Below are 22914 nucleotides of genomic sequence, written 5' to 3' on the forward strand. Positions count from 1 at the left end.
GATGATTTAAAAAAAAAATTAGTTTGATTTTTTGATGAGATGACAGAAGCAACTAATTAAAAATAAGCACAAAGCTTAATTTCTGATTTATATTTGTCGATATTGGTGATAGCAGCATCAGAACAGACTTTCCTATTCTGGCAATGTATGTTGTTCCACAGTACAAAGCTGTATGATCCGGTTTTGCCTTCATATTTGCTTGACCAACAGAAACCACTCTTAGAACATGGATTTGCAAGGAAATAACATAAAAAATTAAATATTTGAGTCAATGGATGTTTTCTATGATTTACAAAATTACAGTAATCAGTGGCTTACCCCTTGACCAACTCAAGTACAATAAGAGTAAAAATAACTATTTTATTCATAAAAACATTGCTTGTCTACTTGCAATGAACTGCTGAGAGACTTTTAAGATTATGTGTATCTCTACATTAACTGAGTAACATGGAGAAAAGGAAGCAAGAACTGTAGTAGACCTTACTGAAGTGCATTAAATGTATACATCAAAAGATTATAGATCCTTTCCATGACTTTGCTTACAGATGTATGAAAATGCCATTTCTCCACTTCCACACAGCTGAAAAACATGAGTGCAGTATCTCCTTATGATGCTGCAGATAATGCAACTCAGAAATTCGTTACGTTGAGTATTAAATAACCCTTTTCCCATATGCAAGCGTTTTAAAATACTCACTTTCTGAATATTTTAAAACATTGTCCTTGTAGATCTTACACTTGCAATATCAAATAGGGCAGCAGTGTCTTCTAACCAGATCCAGACTGAAGGTTTAGCGGTGTTTTATGTTTGTGGTGTGTTTAAGATACACAGCGGGATACCTTTTCATTTAAGCACAGTTGTTGAATTTGATGGAGTTTTGATGTTCATCCTTGAACTTTCAGGTACTACGGAATGTTAAACTTAAGCATACTTCGGGAATTCAAATATATATTAAAAAAAAAGGTAAAAAATTTCAGCTAAGATTTCAGTACCAGGCATCTCCTAGTCTGTGGCAATATGTGTATTATAGAATTTTCTCACTGAAGCTAAAAGGATTAGGCATTGAGCTAAATGGGATGAAGTTTAAATATAGAACCAAAACGTGTATTTCTATACAAGCCTCTCTCAAAATGTGCCATCTAAGTAAACTGTAAGGGGAGAATAATCTCTATGGCCTGCACATACAAACGACAAATGTGCGGGCATGCACAAAATCAAGGTAAATTGCTCAGTATTTTTAAAAAATACTCACTTGTGTGGTGAAACACACAGGTGGTACTGGATTTTGCTAAGGAAGCAGTCTTATAAATGCTGTTTATTATTTGATTTACATTGCATTTGCAGAGAACATTTCATGATAGCAAGATGAAGCTTTACATTCCTTCTGTAAGCATTGTACTTGCTTATGAAATAAGTTTCCATTGCAAGTCTTTTTTTTTTTTTTTTTTGAATGATCACATATTCTGAAATGGTGCTATGTGCAAGATAAGAATTTTTTCTTTATTCCCAGGTTTAAGCAGTTCTGTGTCTGAAAACAGTAATGTTAGAACTGATACATACATGAAAATTGGTTGACCTTTCCTAAACAGTAAGAAATAGTAGATACAGTATCTGCTTAGTATTGATTTGTCCTTTGCAAAGGTCATCGATGGGAGACCATACGGATGAGTGACATGTGAGCACTGCGTCTTGTCCTCCTTAATGGTACTTATCAGCGTGAAAACTTTGTTTCAAAAACTAGGATGGTTCAGCCCTTTTGCATGCTTGTTTTAGAATGCCATTTGCAAATGCTGCTTTTCCTGATCCCACTGCTCAGCAGGGCAAGTCTGAAATGCCACAGTCGCTGAAGTCTAGCAGAAGGTGACAGTGCTCACTGAGGTCACTCTGTACATGGCAAATGAAAGAAGCATTAGAAGATAATTATGAATAATGGATAGGTTTTTTTGGAAAAGCTTGATAATAGGCAAGAGGGGTGATATTTTTCCTTGTGGTTCATGAAATGATTTTACGTAGGCATGCAGAGAAACAATCCCAGTGTGCCCACAGTTTGCTGGCTGATATCCCAACTCTGTGCTCTGTTATGCGCCGAGCAGTGGCTTTGGTGCAGGTGCTTCTTGTTTTCTCTTTGGCCACACCTAGCCTTTCATGTACCTTTGGGAACCTATTTTTTTAATTTTTAGCACTAAAAGAAAAAAGCTAATGCAATGGATAGTAAAAAAGAAGACAAAGGACTCCATTTTATAACCAGTTGTTTCTAGGAGTGAATCCATTAATTTTCATGGCTTTACTTTTGCAATCCTATGGAAGGTAGTAAAAAGGTTCTGGCCAGGGCAACAGGTACTGTTATTTTTGAATGAGTTAGACTGGTTTAAGAAATTAGGCTTTTACTTTGCAACTTTGCTCCTGGACTTTCATCTCTGTCTGAATAAATTCATTAACCATTAACTTGATAATTGAAGCTTTAGAAAGGAATTTGCTAATATTGCCTGTTACTCTTCTGGTACTCAGCTTTATACCTTCATGATTTGTATGAAGAGATTGCCGTAGATAAAATTCGTACAGTCATGGTCATGATCTTTGTGTAATCTTTGTTGCAAAGAGAGTCAAATCTGCAATGCTTCATTTATCAAAAGAAATAAATATTTCAGTAAAACAAATTAAAATCTGGAGGTCAAGATTGCTAGTTTATGAACACAAAGGATGAAATGCTTCTGGGCAATTCTGAGTTTAATTTGTATGGGTGGTTAGAGGGTGTTTTGCAAAGAGGTCTGAAAAAATGGGTAGATACAAGCTTTAATTTTTTCCTTCCCAATTCAGAAAAAACCCTCAGGAATCTGCTTTTATAATGTGGCTGTGACAAAGAAGCAATGGGGAATAAGTTTAAAAGTGATCTTGCTGTTCCATTGCTCTCTAAGTAACATTCAGAGTAGGGAGAGTGGTACAGGCTTCCTGGGATTCAGGCCACCGTGTTAGTTGACGTTTTTTTTAAATGCGCACAGCCTTGCTGCATCCTCAGCTGCTCTTTTGGCAGGGACTTGATTTTATTTTATACTTTAAATAAGGCTTTTGGAAGACTGGATATTTAGCACAAAAATAATTTCTGCCATCCTGTGTGCACTTGTGCACTTCAGTGACTTCAGTGCTCTTCTGTTTCTCATCGTAAGCTACGTAGCATTGAAGAGGTGCTCCATTTGCTTCAAGTCAAGTTAAGAAATTTGGAATGCCATCTTGAATTATGCATGTTGTCCAAAATTCAGCTGATATTTTTTCTCATGTCTAATTTTTTTGAAGACTGCAGACACCTTCTGTTTTGCTCTACCATCTGAAACTTACTCAATGATCCTCTACCGAGAATTGCACCACTGCTGAAAGTTTAACCTATGCTGTTTATATCTTATGTTTTACTTAAGGTCACAACCCTGGGAAAGACTAATTTGTCTAAGATTTTGGAAGCATAGAGATAATTTATTACTGCACTTTTTTAAGTAGTCTCTAATAATCTTCCTGTGAAGTTAGCAAACCCAGTATTGGGCTCCATTTCGAATCTTACTCATTTCACTTGTGAAACAATCTGAATACTCCATCTGTTGTTATAATTAAGCTGTTGAAGGGACACTGCAGCATTCCCATGGGCTTCCCTGGTGGCATCTGTATCTCAATGAATCTGACATTCCTGGTGTCCCTTCTGCTGAAAGGCGGAGCTTTTTGCGCTCATCCTTATATTTGCTACCTGAGCCCCACTTTGCTGCAGTTTTAACCAGCAGACTCAAGTCCTTAACAATCATCATTTGCATTATAAGTCTTTGTTCCCCATCCAAAAGCATGGCAGTTCTGCCTCTACGTACTGTCCTGTTTCCTCAGCTCTTTGGTACCGTTTTTGTTGCACACACTTCAATGATCGTGATTTTTAGCACTTTAAACACTGATATCCGCTGAAATAGTTCTATTATAAAGTCCACCTAAGTGAATAACTATTAGTGATGCTTGTATTTTTTTATCATTATGAACAGGGGCTAGCAAGTTCATGGTGTATTATTTACATTTTGAATATATATATATATATTTCTAAACTGTTGGTGAACTTCTAACCCCCTCAGTATAACAATGTATTCAGGAACTTCCATTATTTTTTCTCCAGAGCAGATATGATCTGCAAGTAGTGGTAATTTTGGGGGCAGGTGACTCTGCAGTGTTGGAGTCATTTAATTATTTTTCTTTTTTTCTCTCAGTTGTGATGTAGCCTGAGAATTATATTCTGTCCCTGTTACATCACATGTAACTGTGGCTGCCTTCTCATCTCTAATAATGCCATTGGCTTTTATAAGTTGTTTCAGACTTTCTGTAGCTCATCCAGTTTTCTTACAGACAGAGCAAACACGTTTACTTTGCCAAACAATGGCACGTCTTCAGCTCTCCCTTTCTTTAATGAGCAGGTTATTTACAGCACCTAAGCTAGATGCTGTAGTCCTAACACTGTGGGTTGGTGTTTTTTTTTTCTATTTTGCTGCCCTCTGCAACCTGCTGTCTTGCTGAAATTCTCAGTTAATATCCCACACCTGTTAGTGGTTGTTGTCTTTTATCTCCCTTCAGAACTGAGAACCCACTTGGCCACAAGCAGAACCAGCTAGCTGTGTTCATTAAATATATAACGGCTTGTTACCAAGGTCATTGCTGCCCTGCTGAAAATGTGAACCTTTCTGTGGCAAAAAGCAGGGCAACTGCACAGCTTCTAGGCTGCCCAGGTGATGTGTTAAACACCAGAGAGAGTGGAGCCAGCAGGAGCATTGCAGCAGCAGTGTTGAGCAGAAGAAACTAAGAACAGGGAGTGCAGAAGGATGGGCAGTGGCTGGCAGCGGGTAATGATGTGGTGCAAATTGACCACCTTAGCCTTAGCAGGGATGAAATGAGAGTGAGAGGGCCCAGTAAGGGTTTTAGGGTGCCAGGTTTCAGAAGACTCAGGTCATAAACAAATCCCAACTGGTATGGTTCAAGAGTATGGGAATGCAAATGACCTTTGGGTTTTTTGTGTCTCATGTCCTGCTATTACAGGCTGCTTTTCACCTGCTCTTTCCCCAATGGGAGGGCTAGAAAACTCTTTCTTCCACTAGCTCTTGAGAATCACAGAATGGCAGGGGTTGGAAGGGACCTCTGGAGATCATCTAGTCCAATTCCCTGCTAAAGCAGGGTCATCTACAGCAGGTCGCACAGGATCACATAAGGCGGGTTTTCATATCTCCAGAGAAGGATACACCACAACCTCCCTGGGCAGCCGGTTCCAGTGCTCTGCCACCCTTGATGTAAAAGATTTTCTCATGTTCAGGTGGAACTTCCCATGTTCCAGTTTGTGCCCATTGCCCCTTGTCCTGTCGCTGGGCACGGCTGAAAAGAGCCTGGCCCCGTTCTCTTGACACCCGCCAATAGATATTGATAAGTGTTGATAAGGTCCCCTCTCAGCCTTCTCTTCTCCAGGCTAAAGAGCCCCAGGTCTCTCAGCCTTTCCTTATAAGAGAGATGCTCCAGCCCCCTCATCTTCATACCCCTCCGCCAGATTCTCTCCAGTAGTTCCCAAGGTCTCTCTTGAACTGTGGGGCCCAGAACTGGACACAGCACTCCAGATGTGGCCTCACCAGGGCAGAGCAGAGGGGGAGGAGAACCTCCCTCGACCTGCTGGCCACAGTCTTCTTGATGCACCCCAGGACACCATTGGCCTTCTTGGCCACAAGGGTACATGGCTGGCTCATGGTTCACTTGTTGTCTACCACAACTCCCAGGTCCTTCTCCGTAGAGCTGCTCTCCAGCAGGTCAACCCCCAGCCTGTACTGGTGCATGGGGTTATTCCTCTCCAGGTGCAGGACCCTACACTTGTCCTTATTGAACCTCATTAGGTTCCTCTCCACCCAGCTCTCCATCTTGTCCAGGTCTCGCTGAATGGCAGCACAGCCTCCTGGCGTGTCAGCCACTCCTCCCAGTTTTGTGTCATCAGCAAACTTGCTGAGGGTGCACTCTGTCCCTTCACCCAGGTCGTTGATGAATATGTTGAATAGGACTGGACCCAGTACTGATCCCTGGGGAAGCCAGTGTCTTTTTGTTTCTGTGACAACATTTTTATTGCCTGTAGGCTTTTACGGTCTTTTCTACCATTAACCCCTTCTGATGCATTTATGTAGAGGAAACCTGTCCCATTCTCCTGTTTTTGTAGGCCGAACAAGATAAACTCCTCTAGATTCTACTTCAAAGGTGCATTTTTCATCTCCTACCCCAATCTCACTGACCCTCTCCCTGGGCCTGTTCTGGATTGCCCCCATCTTTCTGAAATGTGTAGCCAAAATAGAATGGGTCATTGAAATAAGCCGTGCAGTATGGCAGTCAAGGGTAAGGTAATTGAGAAAGAATAAAAGATTCTTTAAATGGCAGTGTGACCTGATCAAATGTTCTGGGTGCTAGGAGAAGGCAAAAATTATGGTAAATATAAGGAAATGTCACGGGCGTTTCAAATGAAGAGAGGAAACCTGCAAGCACACTAGATTTCCAGGATGAAAGAAAGCACATCTTTGTGGGGATTCTTCTAGAATGTAATAAATTTTTTGGAAGATTATATTTCCCGTTTGTTTTTGTTCTGAAATTTCATGCTAGGCTGAAAGTGATAATGTGGTCCATAAACTGATTGATACTGATATGTGTAGAACAAAAGTGGAAGACTGAGATTTTGTACAGAGAGGTATTGTGTAAGGAACCACATTGACCTGAAGGGAAGAAAATTATTTGATGAGCTTGATCACTTTGAGCATCTAGTTCTTTGAAGCTAAATGCACTAGCTTTTGTTGGTAGTTTGAAAATGAGCAGCAAATAAGTGCCTAAAACTCAGACAGGCCTTTGTAGTATATGCTGGCAATATTAATGAGTTCCTCCTAACTCTCTTTATTCCTTCTTTTGTTTCTCTGCTTATTTCATTCATTCTTGCCTGTTTAAAACTCCATTTCTAAAATGAAGGTTGTAAACAAAGATTGTGTCCTTGAAATTAAAGGGTGCCTTTAAGAAGCAACATGAGTCATGGTAAGATACAGGAATATGAGAGATAAATGAAGCAAGACTTTGAACAGAACTGTCTCCTTTATATTAAGGTTAATAACATCTAGTGAATCCAGGTTTAATTTGCTAGATTTTATTAGTATATTTGGTACGTGTCAAGGCAGAAGAAAATTGCATCATTAGTATTATTGAGTGCCAGCTCAATAACATGTTGCTAATACTTTAGAATTTATTGGAAGCTTTTGGATGGTGAGACTGTTTAGAGGAGTAAGATGTGTATGGTTTGGATTTTATGAAGACTCCCTAGGCTTGTAATGAATCCAGTGTTCACAGTCAGTAGTGTTCAAAAGAGCTTTTCAACACTTAGGCTTTTCTCAGCCATCCTCTTACCACTTCTTTTAGTTTGTCTTTATTTTTAAAGAGTTTTTCTTTTAGTATTTCACTACATTTTTTTGCACAATACCTGTCATGCGATAGAGGAGGTTTTAGAGATATGAATCACTTGGAAAATCTGGCAGTGCTCACAGACCAGATTTTTCTGACTTGTGAGTAAACTATGTATGAAAACAGTGTTGTTTTGCAGGAAGAAAAAAAAAACCACCAAAATACCAAAGTTGATGAACAATACTAAAACTGACCTCTGGAATATAATGCTGATGCTTTTGTGCTAACAAGGGAAGCACTCTGCAGCAGAGGTGCAAGGCAGAATCCTAGTAACTTTTGCCCTGCTAAGAAAAATTTCACTGATCTGTTGGTTCCAAAATCCTGGTGCCAAAATCCTGTGTGGGGTCCCACTCAGCCATCTTTTAGGAGGGTGGCTCTCTGGTGAGCCTGCTGCAAAACTTCCAGTTCACTTGCTGTCCATGCCAAGTTCCTTGCAACAGTAGAACAAGATCTGCCTGCTAGTAAGAGCTTGTCTGAAGATTTTTACAATCTTGCTGTAAATTCATAAAAGCTGAAGGTTGTTTTATTTCACACAGATCTATCTTCCTGTGGAAAGTGAAAACTAGAATCTAAAATGTTCTGTTAGACAAGCGTTGTTCCGCTAGCCCTGCAGGGCTGGAAACCCTTTAGTCCCACAATGATATGCTCCAAACCCTGAAGTCCCCTTGTACAAGCTTACTGGAAGATACCTGTCTGGCCTTCCAAGAACTGGACAGCGGGCCACATATATAGAACTTTAATTATGCCAAAATGCTTAATGTGAAATCCATTAATATTGTATACACAGTATAATGTGGGCTTTTTTAGTAACATACTTGGGAAATGTTTCCTCCCCTGGAAAAGGTATTTATGGATGGTTTTGGTCACTTGATTTTTATCAGCAATCGTGTAATGACCCATTTACAAGGACTGTTATTACAGCCTGCGTTTTAGCTCTTTGGGTATTACCACGCTTTCAAACTGGAATAAGAAACTGTACAGACCTCTGAAGTGTTGTGGCTAAGACAGCATACGAAGGCAGTGACTGAGCCTGGATTAAAACAGACCTCCTAACTCTTCTTGGTTGTGTTCCTCCTATGTAAATTGTGTGCTACATGCAGATAATTTCTGCATTATTGTCCACGACTGCAGCATAAACTTTGCCTGTGTTTATTTGCGATGAATTAAATGTGTTGTGGTAGTAGATTGAAAGGGGTTTGTAAATCTGTCAGCGTCGGGTTACCTTAGCCAAGGAAGAAGCCTAAACAACCATGATAGAGGTCAGGTAACCAAACTTGCCTGAGCCAAAACAGGTAGGAGCAGTGCCTCTCCTCCCTCCTACTTGGCTGACATAGCCGCTCAGAGGAAAGGGAGGCCTCCTAATTTCCAGTAGCACTTTCCAGCTGTCTGGAGTGGCTCAGTAAATGGCATGCTGTTGCTTCTCTTCAAGTCTCCCTCTTTCTCCTTTGGGTGGGAGAAAGTTTTACCATGTGCCAACCTTGCAAGGCACCATCTGGCCTGTATGCATTGTCTGAAGGCAGTGCACAAGGGTCAATTTCTGTCAATCAGTGAGAAATCCTTGCTGTGTGGAATATAGTCCAGTAATGAGTATAATATGCTGCTCCATTTGCGAGAGGAAAATCAAATAACCTGATGTACTTTATAGGCACAGGTACAGGCAAGAAAGTTCTGTAGTTTTTCAGCACCTTGAGCCATACCTGTGAAAATTAAGAATCAAGGATACATAATGTAGCTCACAGTAGCAGGTCAAATACGAAAGACTTCATCTGAAAAAACGTAGAACATTAACAAGCCACTCCAAGTTTATCTGACCATGTTTGCCTATTTAAAAATCCACATGGGATGGGATTGCTATAGCAAATAGTACCGACATTTAGCGTTTGTAATGAACTTCAGAATTAGTTTGATGAAGTATGCTTTTAGTATAAATTAGAGTTAAGCTGCATTGCCAACATGTGATATTATAGGTGGTATTGTTAACAATGAAGTGCAAATGAAATTCTGCCTGCTTTTAATTAAATAAGCACACACTCCACTGAGTTTTGGAAATTAATTCTCTTAATCTGAAGTCTCAGGACCTGAACAGCTATTGTAATTTGAAAGATGGTTCTGATATGTTTCAAGGCTGTTTGTACTTAATAAAATACTCGTGCTGTTTTCTTCTGTAAATTTGGGGCCCTTTTGATTTCTTCAGGGTTTTTTTGTATTGTGTGAAAAAGAGCCAAGATAACCTCCTTCCTGGTCGTGGCCCATGAAAGTCAGAGCTGTAAGCACGAGTATCGATGAAAGGGCTAAAGCACCAGGATTCCGGTGTTTCTGCTTAGGAGTTGTTGGTTGTGGTTGTCCCCTGTAGACAGTACGATGCGGCATGTTGCTGTACGTGAGGAAGGCACGTCCGGCAATCCAGAGCCATTACAGGCCTTCCAAAATGGGAAGGGATTGACCACAAATTCTTACTGGGAAGGTGCCCTGCTGTTTTTAAACTGCATGGCCTTGATAAGGTTCTGGAAAGCCAGGTGGCTGATGATGTTCCTACAGACAAGTCACAAGGCTTGGAGGAGAGAGATTCCCCTGACAAGGAGTCTCCTACAAGATGTAATAGATTTACACATACCAGTGCTAATTACTTCCTTCTCAGTGTTGTGAGGCAATCTGCACAGCTGATTGAATAGGGGAAAAAAGGAAAAATAACTGTCAATATTCATGTGATACTGTGCTTTAGTTATGTGCCTTTTGAGAGAAATTAATATATGCTTCAACTTTTTCCACTCTTATGATAATTTCATTATCATATGATTCAAGTTACTATAAACTAAAACAAAGATGGATATAAAGTTGTTCAAAAATGAGAAATACAGTTTTATTTGACAAGGGTACATGAGATGGAGTAAGATCTAGTTAATTAGCTAGTATGTAAAAATGTTGATGTTTCTTGAGTTTGGTATGGTCAAATTTAAATGTTTTGGTGGTGTTTTTTGCATTCAAAGACCTGCATTCAAACCATTTCAGAGCCATATATAAGATGTAGCAATCTTTTTGAAAATGCTTGTATGCGACTTATATGTTTTGGAGTCATTTCAGTTTTATTTTCACAGCCTAAAGTATTTTTTGACCTCCATTATAAGTAATTTAAAAACAGTGCCATGTAACATTTTCTATGTCACTTGCTTGACTTTCGTTTTCAAGTCTAATTGAGGTTTACTTGCAATGAATTTGAGCTCTCAAATCACTTAAGCCATTACTGTAGCGGAAGCTTTCTGCCTTTAGGGTGTACTTGTATTTCTACATTAACAGAATTGTGTTTTGTACCTGTACAGTGAAATTCCCCATATCAAACTCAAACAAGAGAAACGGAAATGAAATCCTATTTTTTTGCTCCCTCTTTCTACATGGGAGAATTTTGCTGGTGTGGCTGTATTGATTTGTTATCATATACCTGACCAATGTAGTAGCTGTGGCAGTAGAATTAGGTAAATATAGAACTAAGCATTTGGGGAAACTATATTCAACATAACTTTTCAAGAAATCAGAGTTATAGTGTGCAATTAACAGCTTAATGGACCTTTACCTCTTCTAGCAGCTCATTTTAAATGAGACAGATTGCTTGGCAAACGTTTAATAAAAAGTTTGATTACATACACTGTGTAAAATGAAGACTTTAAAATTAAGCGTGTTCAGAAGTAATTTTTCTCAAGCACGTGTGGGTTGCTAGAAAAAGAAAGCGTGCATGAACTTGATAACTTAGAATATAATTACTGAGGTGCAGAGCATATTGTAAGTCATTTAGAATTTGTGAATGGCAGCTCTGTGGGAAGGTTCAATCACAGCAAAATATAAATGTCGCTAAACTTGTTTTTACAATCACAGTGAAAGAAATCACCCTGGTGATTTATTCTTTGTAGCACACAGATCAGTGCCACTTTCTACAAGGAAAAGGAAAACCAGCAAAATACTGTTTGGTGAACAGAGGCCAGCAGACTTTTCTTTCATTCATTCTGATGTGGCAAAGTGCTTGAAGGCAGGTTTTAAGGGAGCCACAAGATGAGTTGTGGCATAAATCATGCTTTACCAGCTTTGGTTATGTGCTGCTGCTTTCCCCTGTGGCCTCCTTCTGTGCCTCTTCTGGAGGTTTACCCTTGGAACAGGAGCCAGCAGAGTGGAGCTGCTGACAGTCATTTTAAGTCCAGATGCTGAAGCAGTGGAGATATGCACATATGCTCAGTGCCAGCTGTGGCAAAGATGGGCAGTTTTTGGCAGGCAGCAGGGCAGGCAAATGGCGATGGTCAAAACCACTGTGCCAGACTCACAGCAGCTCGTAATAATGGCTGTAGCATGCGGCATGCCTTAGGTCCCTGCTCGGCTGGTGTCCTGTCTCTGAAAGTGGGTGTGTAAGATGGCAAGTACTTCCCTGGAACGTGCCCTTCTGTCAGTGCTCTGCGTGGATGCTCAAATTGCTTGAGGCTTGCACTGACTTGTGGATCTGGGGCTGGAAAGTTGAGGATCCTGGGTATCACTTGTTAGAGAACAGCTTTCAGGAGGCTATACATCTGGGCATGTAGTTCTCAACCTGTCTTGTACATTATTCCCACTCTTAATGGTGTTTGGGGAGTTGTAGTAGATGATTTTCAACTTTTATGCTTTTGGGTCTAGCACAAGCAAGTGTGTTGCCCAGGAAAAACTACTGATACAATGTTAGGAGAAAATGAGAATCTTAAATTCTTCCTAGCAAATTGTGAGAAGATTATTACTGTGTTATGCAACATTTAGGGTCTGTTAGACCTATTAGAAAATGAATACACGTTCCTCCAGTGCATTGGTGGTCACACTGCCATTGAACTTTCTGAACCTACAGTGTTTACAGTTTGATAAGCACAATCTGTTATACATTAATGGTATTATATTTGCTTATTTATGTAGGTAATTTTAAATGGACCCTCTCACCACTGTATTAGGTGCTTTGCAGAAAAATTAAAAACATAAATTACATAAGCTACCTGCAGTGGGTACAGTAAACTAGTGCTGCTGATAAAAATGACCACCAAGGACATAGCTGAGTTATCTGAAATAAAATGAAAGACAGAGAAAGGGGTCATAGAATCATAGAATTGTTTGGATTGGAAGGCACCTTAAAGGTCATCTAGTTCCAACCCCCCTGCCATGGGCAGGGACACCTTCCACCAGACCAGTTTGCTCCAAGCCCCATCCAACCTGGCCTTGAACACTGCCAGGGAGGGGGCAGCCACAGCTTCTCTGGGCAGCCTGTGCCAGTGCCTCACCGCCCTCACAGTAATGAATTTCTTCCTAATAGCTAATCTGAACCTAGCCCCTTCCAGTTTGAAACTGTTATCCCTCATCCTATCACTGCCCTCTCTGGTAAAGTGTCCCTCCCCACCTTTTCTGCAGGCCCCCTCTAAGCACTGGAAGCCCACTAGAAGGTCTCCCCAGAGCCTTCTGTTCACCAGGTTGAACAACCCCAACTCTCAGCCTGTCCTCACAGGGGAGCTGCTCCAGCCCCTGAGCATCTTCACGGCCACCTCTGGACCCGCTCGAGCAGGTCCATGTCTGTCTTGTGCTGGGGGCCCCAGAACTGGATGCAGCACTGCAGGAGGGGTCTCACCAGAGTGGAGTAGAGGGGGAGAATCCCCTCCCTCAACCTGCTGGCCCCGCTGCTCTGGATGCAGCCCAGGATGCGACTGGCTTTCTGGGCTGAGAGCGCACATTGCTGGGTCATATTCAGCTTTTCACCCACCAACGCCCCCAAGACCTTCTCGACAGGGCTGCTCTCCATCCGCTCATCACCCAGCCTGGATCTGTGCTTGGGTTTGCCCTGACCCAGGTGCAGGACCTTGCACTGGGCCTTGTTGAACTTCATGAGGTTGGCCTGGGCCCACCTCTCCAGCCTGTCAAGGTCCCTCTGGATGACCCCCCTTCCCTCCAGCGTGATGACTGCACCACACAGCTTAGTGTCATTGGCAAGCTTGCTGAGTATGCACTCAGTCCCACTGTCCATGTCGCCAACAAAGATGCTAAATAGCACCGGTCCCAATATTGTCTATGTAAAATAGATCTTCGAGATCACCCCCGCTGCTTCTGAAGAACTGCTAGAAAAGCAACATCCCCTACCTTCTAGCCAGGTGCCTGCCTGTAAAAGATGTGAAAAGGATGCTGTGGACATCAGAATTGTATAATGGCAGCAGACTTCTAAAAAATACTCTGCATTGAATAAACTGCTAACCAAGTAGTAACAACCCCAGAAGAGTATTTAAGATTCCTGCATTTCTGCCTCTGTGGGACACCAGTCCTGCACCTGGGCCTGCATCTTGTCTGTGCAAAGACTTTGCTTTCTCTTATCTACAAGAGGAAAACTGCTTGCACTGACTGTGAAATTGAAATTGTGAGAGTCTGGGTGTTAAAGCCCACAGCTGAGACTTCTGCTCCCAAGAGGAAACCTGACATGGTAGCTGCAAATATTGTGAGACTTGTGGTATCTCCCTTTCAATTTTCAAAAGCTTCTGGATTGACAGTACTAGTGAAGAGTGTGGTAGGCATTTTAGTAGAGTCGAATGGGCATTTTGCTTGACTGCCTGGTGCTCATTTGTGGCTTGGCTCCTGACAGATGGCATACTTTATAACAGCAGCCTGCCCACTTTTTTCCCCACCAGAGGTACTTATTTGGGTCTATTTCAACTGTAGCTGAGAAACCCAGCATTTGTTTTTTCCCTGTACCAGAGGTCTCTGAGACCTCTTCCTGTCAATCACACTGACTTGAAATTTGAAGCATCCTCAGGAGGAGCTTGAGGTAGATAGAGATGCTACCAGAGGTTGTGTCACAGCATAAAGTTACTCCCCATCCCACACAAGAGGCTAAAATTATCACTGGGGTTTGGCTTTCTGATCCTCTGTGAGTTTTTACTGTGACAATTTGCTTGTAACAACAGGACAGAGAAGTTGCACTAACAGGAAGTTATGTTGTGTGTTGAGTGTTTTGTGTTATACAGAGTGTGTATATGCACAAAATTAATTCTCTTTAATCAAAACCAATCGATATACAAAAATGTCTGCATTACTTCCCTCTCCCCACCTTTGTTGAATTTTTGGTATCCTCTCCTGAGGAGACAGGGTCTTCCTCATCCCCTCTTCCTCGTAGTTCCTGGGCATGTACCGTCCTGCCCATCTCAGTCCTGCAGCCTATCATTATGTCCTCAGAGTTGCTGATTATACCTGTTCACATCATCACTTGGGCAGCAACAGCAGCAGAAATCTGGTGGTTTTGGCACTGCCTTCCTAAAGACATCTGGGTTGTGTCTTTCTCTGCTGTTTAGATATCCCTGCTTTATATATGTGTATATATATATCTCTCTATATCTGTCTGGCTATGTGTCTGTATATACATATGTAGATACGCATAGAAATTGCCAGGGAACTCACAGAGTGCAGTTACATTTTGATGCTTCTAATCAATAATAATTTCAGGTGGTGTAATTACCAAATAGTTGTGCTAAGTAACTGAAATGCTTAAATCACACAGTATTATATCACTTAAAAATAAAAATGCTACAATGAAAACTCACGTCTTCAAACTATGCCCTCCTGAGGGAGAAAGAATTGCTGGGCAAGTAAAGCCTGAGTTCTCCATTCTTCTGGGATTTGGGATAATCAAATATCCTGGCCCATATTTCACTTCTCCCCTTAAATCTTGAAATATTAAAAAAACTGAAAAGAAACACATTTGGATAATTTGAAATTATTTGACTTTGACCATTTTTTGTTGTCTTAAAAGTGAACAAGATCATAATTTTTCATTCATGAAAGTCAAAGCATTCCCCACTGTCTCTCCAGACAGAACCTGACCTTGCAGAGTGCTGTGGCTCGATGGAAATAAACCTTCTGTGAACTTCCCTAATTCTGCTGCACACAGAGCTAGCAGCAAACCTGCCCATTATTTGTTCATTTTCATGTGTACCTTTGTGACTTCCCAGTGTACAAGTATGTGCTTATCTCCCACTAGGTACCTGAAATATGAAATAAATTAATATAACAGCTTTAGCTTTTTTTCCCATCAGAACATTAAAAAATCAAATTCATTTGATACAACTAAATGCTGGGGTGGGGGACGGGGTGTGGAAATATAATTAATTTTTGTCAAATGCTGATGTTGAGATATTACTTTTTTTTTGTGACAATCTGATATAATTGGACATAAACTGCTGAAAAACCTGTTAATTAAACTGATCACATCATTTTGGCGCATCAGTTTAGTTATCTAATTTTAAGTATTTCAAGTTGAGAATGGTATCTAAGGTAGGTAGAATAAATCAGTTTTTAGGGGTGACTAGTGTAGGTTTAGATGTTAAATTTAAGTGAAATGAATCCAGTCCCAGAATCTAAAAAAGATGATTTACTGTATTTATTTCTGATGGTATAATTGTATTTATTGAAGAAAATATACCTTTTATGAAATGCCTGGTCCAGAATGTGATAACTTTTTAGTTATGGAGAGCTTCAGTGGAAAAGCAGGGCAGCCGGGAGAAAGATGATGATAAGAAAGGAAGTTTAATTTTTTTTCAATGACAGACAGAAATGATTGAACCAAGATCAATATTGGCAGCTGCTATTACTGCTGTGATTCTGAAAGTGGCAGAAACAGTCATATTACCATATTGCAGTAACCTGAGTGGAGCAATGACTTATGAGAAACAGCCTACATCATCTGAGAAAAGCAGGAAAGCATCACAGCCTTCGGTGCAAATCCCACCTGTGTTTGTGGGAAGCAGTCAGCCCAGCACCGGTGCCACTGGTTGGGGATCAAAGACAGCTGATGCATTGCAGCCAACGACAATCCTAAGAAGCTGGTATGTTTCGGGCCAGTGTTTTTTCATGAGGAAGGAGGGTGATTAAACAGTGCTGTTCTGTGTCACTGTATTTCTTTTTCTTCCAACTGTGGGGCAGTAAGTTTCCCATGATCCTTATCAGCAGCTATGGTACGTGGGACTGGAGACAATATGTAGTGAGTACTTTGTCGTTCATGAATTAAAAGATTGCCACGTTATTTCATTTGGAGTCCAACCTTAAAAAAGGTATAGATTTTGCTCACAAAAAAGCAGGCATGACAAGGAAGGTGTAAAACTAGAATTTTGTTCCACTTTGCAAGCCTAAAGCTTGCTTTTGCAGAGGCTGTGAAATAACAGATTATTAAGAGACATAATTCTCAGCTCGTGTTTTAAGTAGCTAGGCAGGAATATATGGCGTTACCATCCATCTGTCTGATGAATAAGTGAAAATGAGAAGGGCTCTAATTTGCAGGAGCCTGTGCATTGTTTTTGTCTGTGCTGTAGCCCCTCTAGGGAAGAACTAGTGGTGATAGCAGCATATCTGTGTGTTTCACAGTCTGTTCTTTAGCTTCTTTTGAATTTACAAATTTTTGGAACAACTCAAAATAATTGGAGAAATAAAACTATTTATGGAATACACATTATTTAAAACTTGTAGGATAATCAGATACATAGTTAATTTTATACACCATTCAGTATAGCTGTAAAGCTTTCCCACATGTTAGACTTGTGGAGAGAGTTTAGGATACATTAAAACGTTCTTGAGAAAATACGCTGGACAGTTTTTTAATGGTGGCGTAAGGTGAGGCCAAGGACTGTTGTTTTGCAGTTGCCCATAGCTGTACAAGCCATGAAATGGTAGCACTTTTGCCCCAGCTCTCAACAGTGTAAACTGGACTTTAGTGTTAAAAATTAAACCAAGAGGACTGCCTCCTCAATTCTTGTTTTCACAAGTGCCTTCCTCACTGCAACTCAGGCAAGCAGGTATGAGAAGGAGGGAAGATAGCCTCACCTGTGCTGGGGCTCCCAACATGGTTCTTAGGGCTACAGCTCAGTGTTAATAAAACAGGAAAAGCTTCGGCCGGATCTTTTATTTGCACAGGGCAGTTGTCTTATCAGAAGCAAAGAAATTGATAGACGTAATGAATCGTTTTTCTGCTTGCATCTGTTTAAAAAGGAGAGTGAATTTTGTTTTCTGAGAAGTCTGGGAAGGAAATTTATAGAGGGACTATATTTCTCACCTAATAAAACTTATTAAAGGAAAATATTTAGGCAAGTGAGTGTGAAGGAGCCCCAGCTGTGGTGGTGAAATGTAGAAGAGAAAACGTTGCAAGGAATTACACCCTCGTCCAGCATTCTGCCTAATTAGCATTAGACGTGTTTGTGCATGTAAATAGAAGTTTCCCTCGTGTATACTTTGCTGTTCACACTTAGAGTTAAACTCAACCATGGGACAGCTACTAATGTGCCAGCTGCATCGTTAGTACATTTAATACATCTTAAAACATTGTAAAGCAGGAATGTACTTCAGTGAATAATAAGTACTGGAGAGGGAGGGGAATATGTTGGTTGTAGTCTTATTAGCATACTCCTGTCTGAGGTGTTCCGATGCTAGAATGTGTTAGTAGCAGAGAGTAGACCAGCAGATGGTGTTCCACAAGCTAGACTATTCAAACTAGAGATTTAGGGTATGTCTGAAGTTAAGACACAAACCAGAAATGTGATACTGTAGGTAATGCTCAACACAGAAGTGCAAATGAAATTCAACATATTTTAAAAATTCAGTAAGTGTACAATTCACTGAGTTGCTGAAATTCAGTTCTGTTAGGTTAAATTCTCGAAAACCGAGTAACTATTGTGCTATACAATTAAAATACTATCTTGCCATATTCTTAAGTGAGGTTTCCTTACTGAGGCAGCCTTGCTTTTTTATACCTTGCTCACTCGAACTTTTGAGTAGTCTCTGTCTTCAGACCTTTTTGAGACTTTTATGTTACCTTGTCCCTTAAATGTAGCACAAGATACTGAGTTTATTAATATTGTTATTAATAATATATCTTAAAAGTTTGCAGTTTGTAGATCTCTGTGTATGTAACCTTGTAATATTCCAGGTATTACAAATCTTCCGTGAGATGTAGATTAGCAAGGTTAAAACATTAGTTAGAAGTTAGAGAGCTAATCATAGATTTGGAGTTTGCAAGAATTAGAATTCTTCCTAATACACCAAATCATGTGATGCTCAGTGTCTATTTTAACATCTTGGAACCTATTTCTTTCCATGTACAATGTGAAGATAATATCTCAGTCAATTACAGAGTTTTTCTGAGGGTTAGTAAGAGGATACCTTTTAAGATATCTGAGTGGAAAATAGTATATTGGAACAAATTGTTTCAGAAAAAAAAATCCCAAGATTTAATTTTGGAAATATATGCAGCTGGACTTCATCATGATTAACATTATAGAAGGAGTATGTCTTTTGTCTCTGGACAGTTTGAGACCAAGGTTACAGATTGCCATTTTCTTGTAATAAGTATCTCATGCTTATACAAGCAACACATACTCCTTTTGATGGTTTGCTGTGAAATAAACGCTGCTGAAATTCTGTAGGGTCTATACACCAGTGCAGTTAACAAGACCTAGGGCCTTGTCAGTACTCAGAATTACACTTTAAGTCGTTTGAAAGTGTGCTATATCATTGCAAAGCACCACACATACTGTTGAGGTTTAAGATCTGTTCGTATTGATGTTTCTATTGTTTGTTCTTCTGAAATCTGGGGGAAAGAGGTGTTCACAACCAGTAATGCTTTTGCCTTCATGATAGCCCTTCCGAAATATTTTCTTGAAGTGAGTAAAACAGTGTGTTGATGAATGAAGCATCCAGGAGACTCACAGAAACAAACCGCCGTTTTCTGAATTCCCAGCCAGTGTTATAACTCTCGGACCTTGCTCCCCTCACTTTGTCCTTTAAGCTAGCAAACACTAGAAAGTGTATAGAGGTTTTACCTTATATTAATTCAAACTTTTAAATAACTGTATTTAAAGCTGTGTGCCTTTGAGTATGGACAACACATGCAAAGTGTGTTTGTATTGTTTTTTCTTTTCCCCGTCTGCAAATCTTTGTGCCCTTTCCATATAGAAAAAAATAAAAACGATGGGACTTGTGCCCACTCTCCTGTACCTGTGTAAGTTCATTGGCTTTAAGGAGTTTGCTTGTTTACAGTGGTGCTGACTGGGAGGATCAGTCTTGCTACTTGTGCTGCTGAAATGCACTACTTCTTTTATAGCTGCTAAAAGGGGAAAAAACCCAGTCTAGAATAGACCTTTTTTTTGTACTTTTTATTCTTTTTTTCCCCTTATGTAGGAGGGAAGGGTACACGGTTAGTTGGGAAGTGTCTATGAAAACCTAGGATTATGACTAGCAATACAAGTTAGTAATTGACAGGCACACTGGAAGTAACAATGGCGTCTTTGAGAGCTAATTTACATTGTCTCTGTGACCTGGGCACTTTGGTCTTGGCAATGAGGTGAGGTCAGGATTTTGTCCCTGTGACCTCCTGTACCTCGATTTCAGTTACTTAGTCCACCGCCTGGATGTAAGTTTTTTTTCTCCTTCCATGTCCTTTCCCTTCAAAATGTTGAGGCAGCTTGCATTGATAATATCTAAATAATTCAAGTCTGATTGCACACATTGTGAAAAATGATGGATTTTAAATTACACACATTTAGAACTAATTTGTCCAACACACAGATGGCTTGGATAGACAAAAAGAAAAAGTGAATGTAATAACTTATTGAAGAGGAAAATATGCACGGTACCATTCTGACATTGATGTAGCTTGTTGGGGGACTCCAAATGTGTCATTTGCAATGCCCAAGGTTTGTACAGTTCAGAAGTATTCATTCTCCTGTGAAACTCAAGTAAGTTTATACCAGTTAGCTTGACATCAGTACTGAGATATAGATAAAAGAGTCAACCAGTAAAGTATTAAAGGATAGCAACTTTATTAATGTAAATCAACATGATTTCACAGAAAACAGATCTTGTTTGCTTGAGACCATTTTCTGAGTTTATCGGTAGAAAGAGCTCTTGACATAGTAGACTTCTGATAGGCATTTCACTTAGCACTGCACAGGGTTTTCATGTCTTTATTTATGTTTTAAAGGCTCTACACCCAGAGACGAAGAGCAGATTTTCCTTCTACAGGATAAAGATCTGTAATTTAGAATGAGTGACTCAAAAAGGTTTGAGATGCATGAAAGTAACTGACATGTGCTGCACTTCTGCTGCTAATATATATAAGCAGAGGGGATTTTAATCAAAAGAGATTGTTCAGCCAGTTGAGGAAAACTGCCATGTGCACATGCCAGAAAGAAAGGATGAATGTAAAAAAGTATAGTCTACATTTTTGTTTGTTTGTTTTCAATGTAGGCAGTTAAATAGCAGCAAAGAAAGTTGAATTTAAAGGGTATGAAACAGTATCTGAGATGCAAAGGAACTGTGGCATGGACTGGAATATACTAAAACTTTTATAAAGTAGTGAAGATACTCACGTGGAACACACATATTTATAAAAACTTGTTTTCTGAGATGAGGTGGCACCTTAGAGACCCGGACACATGTTTTGTACTGTTTGCTTTCACTCATAGTTCCCTCTGAAATCAATAAAACTGCGTATGGAACAAGATAATACTCAGTTTAAGCTAGGGTGCCTTAACCCACAGCAGTACAAATACGTGCCAGATGAAACAGCGGAACGTGCAAAGCTTGTTTGTAAGTTTACTGAAAAGGTCAAGGTCTCAGATCGCCTACTTAAAACATGTGTGGTTTCTTTCCCCCTTGGCAAAAATAAAGACATATTTTATAATAATTCTTTTTTCTAAGTGTTTTCTTTGAATTACAATGAGAAGCGTATATGGAAATATACCACAATTCTGAAAGTCAGTCCTCTGAAATGAATTAATGTTGTTTTCATACAGCCGTGAACAAAGAGTCTTTTTTCAGGAAAGATGCTCTATATCTGTTGCTGAAGGATTAATGTATTCTGAAAGTTGGGGGAAGCGTCTGGATTTAGAAAGGCTATCTGCAAATGGCTGTTGACAGGAGAGAAAAAAAATTATGACCACTGAAAGCCCCGTGGCATTCTATTGCAACTGACAAGTTGTTTTTCTTAATGCCTTGGAGATCATCGCAACTTTCTCTTCTCTAACACAGTGTACCTCTGTGAGATTGAGGCTTGACCTGACTTGGTTTTTAATACAGAAGTAAATAAGTAGCAAAATACTATCTTCAAATGATACCCTGAAACTATTATTTAAGACCCCAAGAACACCATAGCTCTTTCCATTGCGTGGAAGATGACAGATCGCAGTGCATTCTTAGGAAATATTTTCCCTTTTAACCAGCTATGAGCAGTAAGATTTTATCTTGTTTCATTTCTAACAAACTGCTGGAAGTCTCTCTCTGGGTAGTGTAATGGAATCAGTCAAGACAAGGAAGACATTGCCTGGGAAAGTGGAATAAGTCATATCTGAATTTCAGTCCAATTTGAATTTTAGTGGCTTTGGGCAGAAAGAGAAAGTTGTCATCTTTGCAAATGAAGATGACCCATAGTCATTAAAATATTTCTGTTTTCTAATCAAGTCTATTTACATGAGGTAGGTTTTGTAATTTGCATCCTATGTCATGTCCAAATTACACGTGGTGAAGATCACATTTTTTCCTGTGGCATCAGGAGCTGTAAGTAGTCATAGAATCATAGAACATAGTCAGGGTCTTTTGACAGCTGAGGAGGTTTCCTGTTACTTTAACTGGAATTAAAAACGTCTTTCAAACACTGTGTGGACATGTCTGCTCAGGATGACACAGGACTTCCATTTCCTCAAAAGAATTTTTAGTTCTGCTGTATTTGGGAATAGTGATTTTGAAGTTCATATTCAGTCACAACCGGTATACATATAATTCTTTGTCTAAGTAACAAAGAGAAGATAAAATACCTTTGAAATTTGAAGAGCTAACTTTAAGACTTGCCTGTGTCATGAGATTGCATTTTACTTGGATGTGCAGTTGTTTATTTATTTACAGCAATGCAATGATCTGTAACTGCAAGGAACAGCTACATCTCCATCTTCATGGAACACTGACGTCTAATTGCTGGTGATAGGAGTATTAGATGTTGAAAAGTTCTCAGTTTTTTTTACTGAGCCAGAAATAAGAGTTTGGAGTTACAGGTGGTATTTTCAGTTAGAAGCAATTGTTTTTCCACACCTGCAGTGAATGTCAAGACACTTTGCTCACTTTTCACGATGATCCCAATGGGTATTTAGGGCTTTCATTAATTGGGGGGTTAATAAAAGCCACTTTTTTTCAGTGCCAGGAACTTCAGTGATTTTTTTTTTAATCTGGCACGTAGACAGAAGTCAGTGCTGCCATTCTTACTGATTTAATAGTTAGATGTTGCCTTGAAACTATTTATGGGGTACAGCCTTTTTCTGAAAAGGGAAGGATTTATGCACTTGTCTTCCTTGACTTCATCTTAACATTTACTATCATTTTCAATCTGCAAGACACTGGTGGTGTTCTGAGAAGTTTTTACATATTGAACAATCACA

General features: G+C 39.8%; 1 protein-coding gene across 1 annotated transcript in view; it reads left to right on the forward strand.

The window, feature by feature from the left end:
- MOCOS (molybdenum cofactor sulfurase) overlaps window positions 1-22914 on the forward strand; it is a 222828-nt gene that overhangs the window by 31146 nt on the left and 168768 nt on the right. The window lies entirely within an intron of this gene.

The sequence above is a fragment of the Leptosomus discolor genome, chromosome 8 (assembly GCF_034619465.1).
Source record: "Leptosomus discolor isolate bLepDis1 chromosome 8, bLepDis1.hap2, whole genome shotgun sequence".
NCBI classification, from domain to species: Eukaryota; Metazoa; Chordata; class Aves; order Leptosomiformes; family Leptosomidae; genus Leptosomus; species Leptosomus discolor.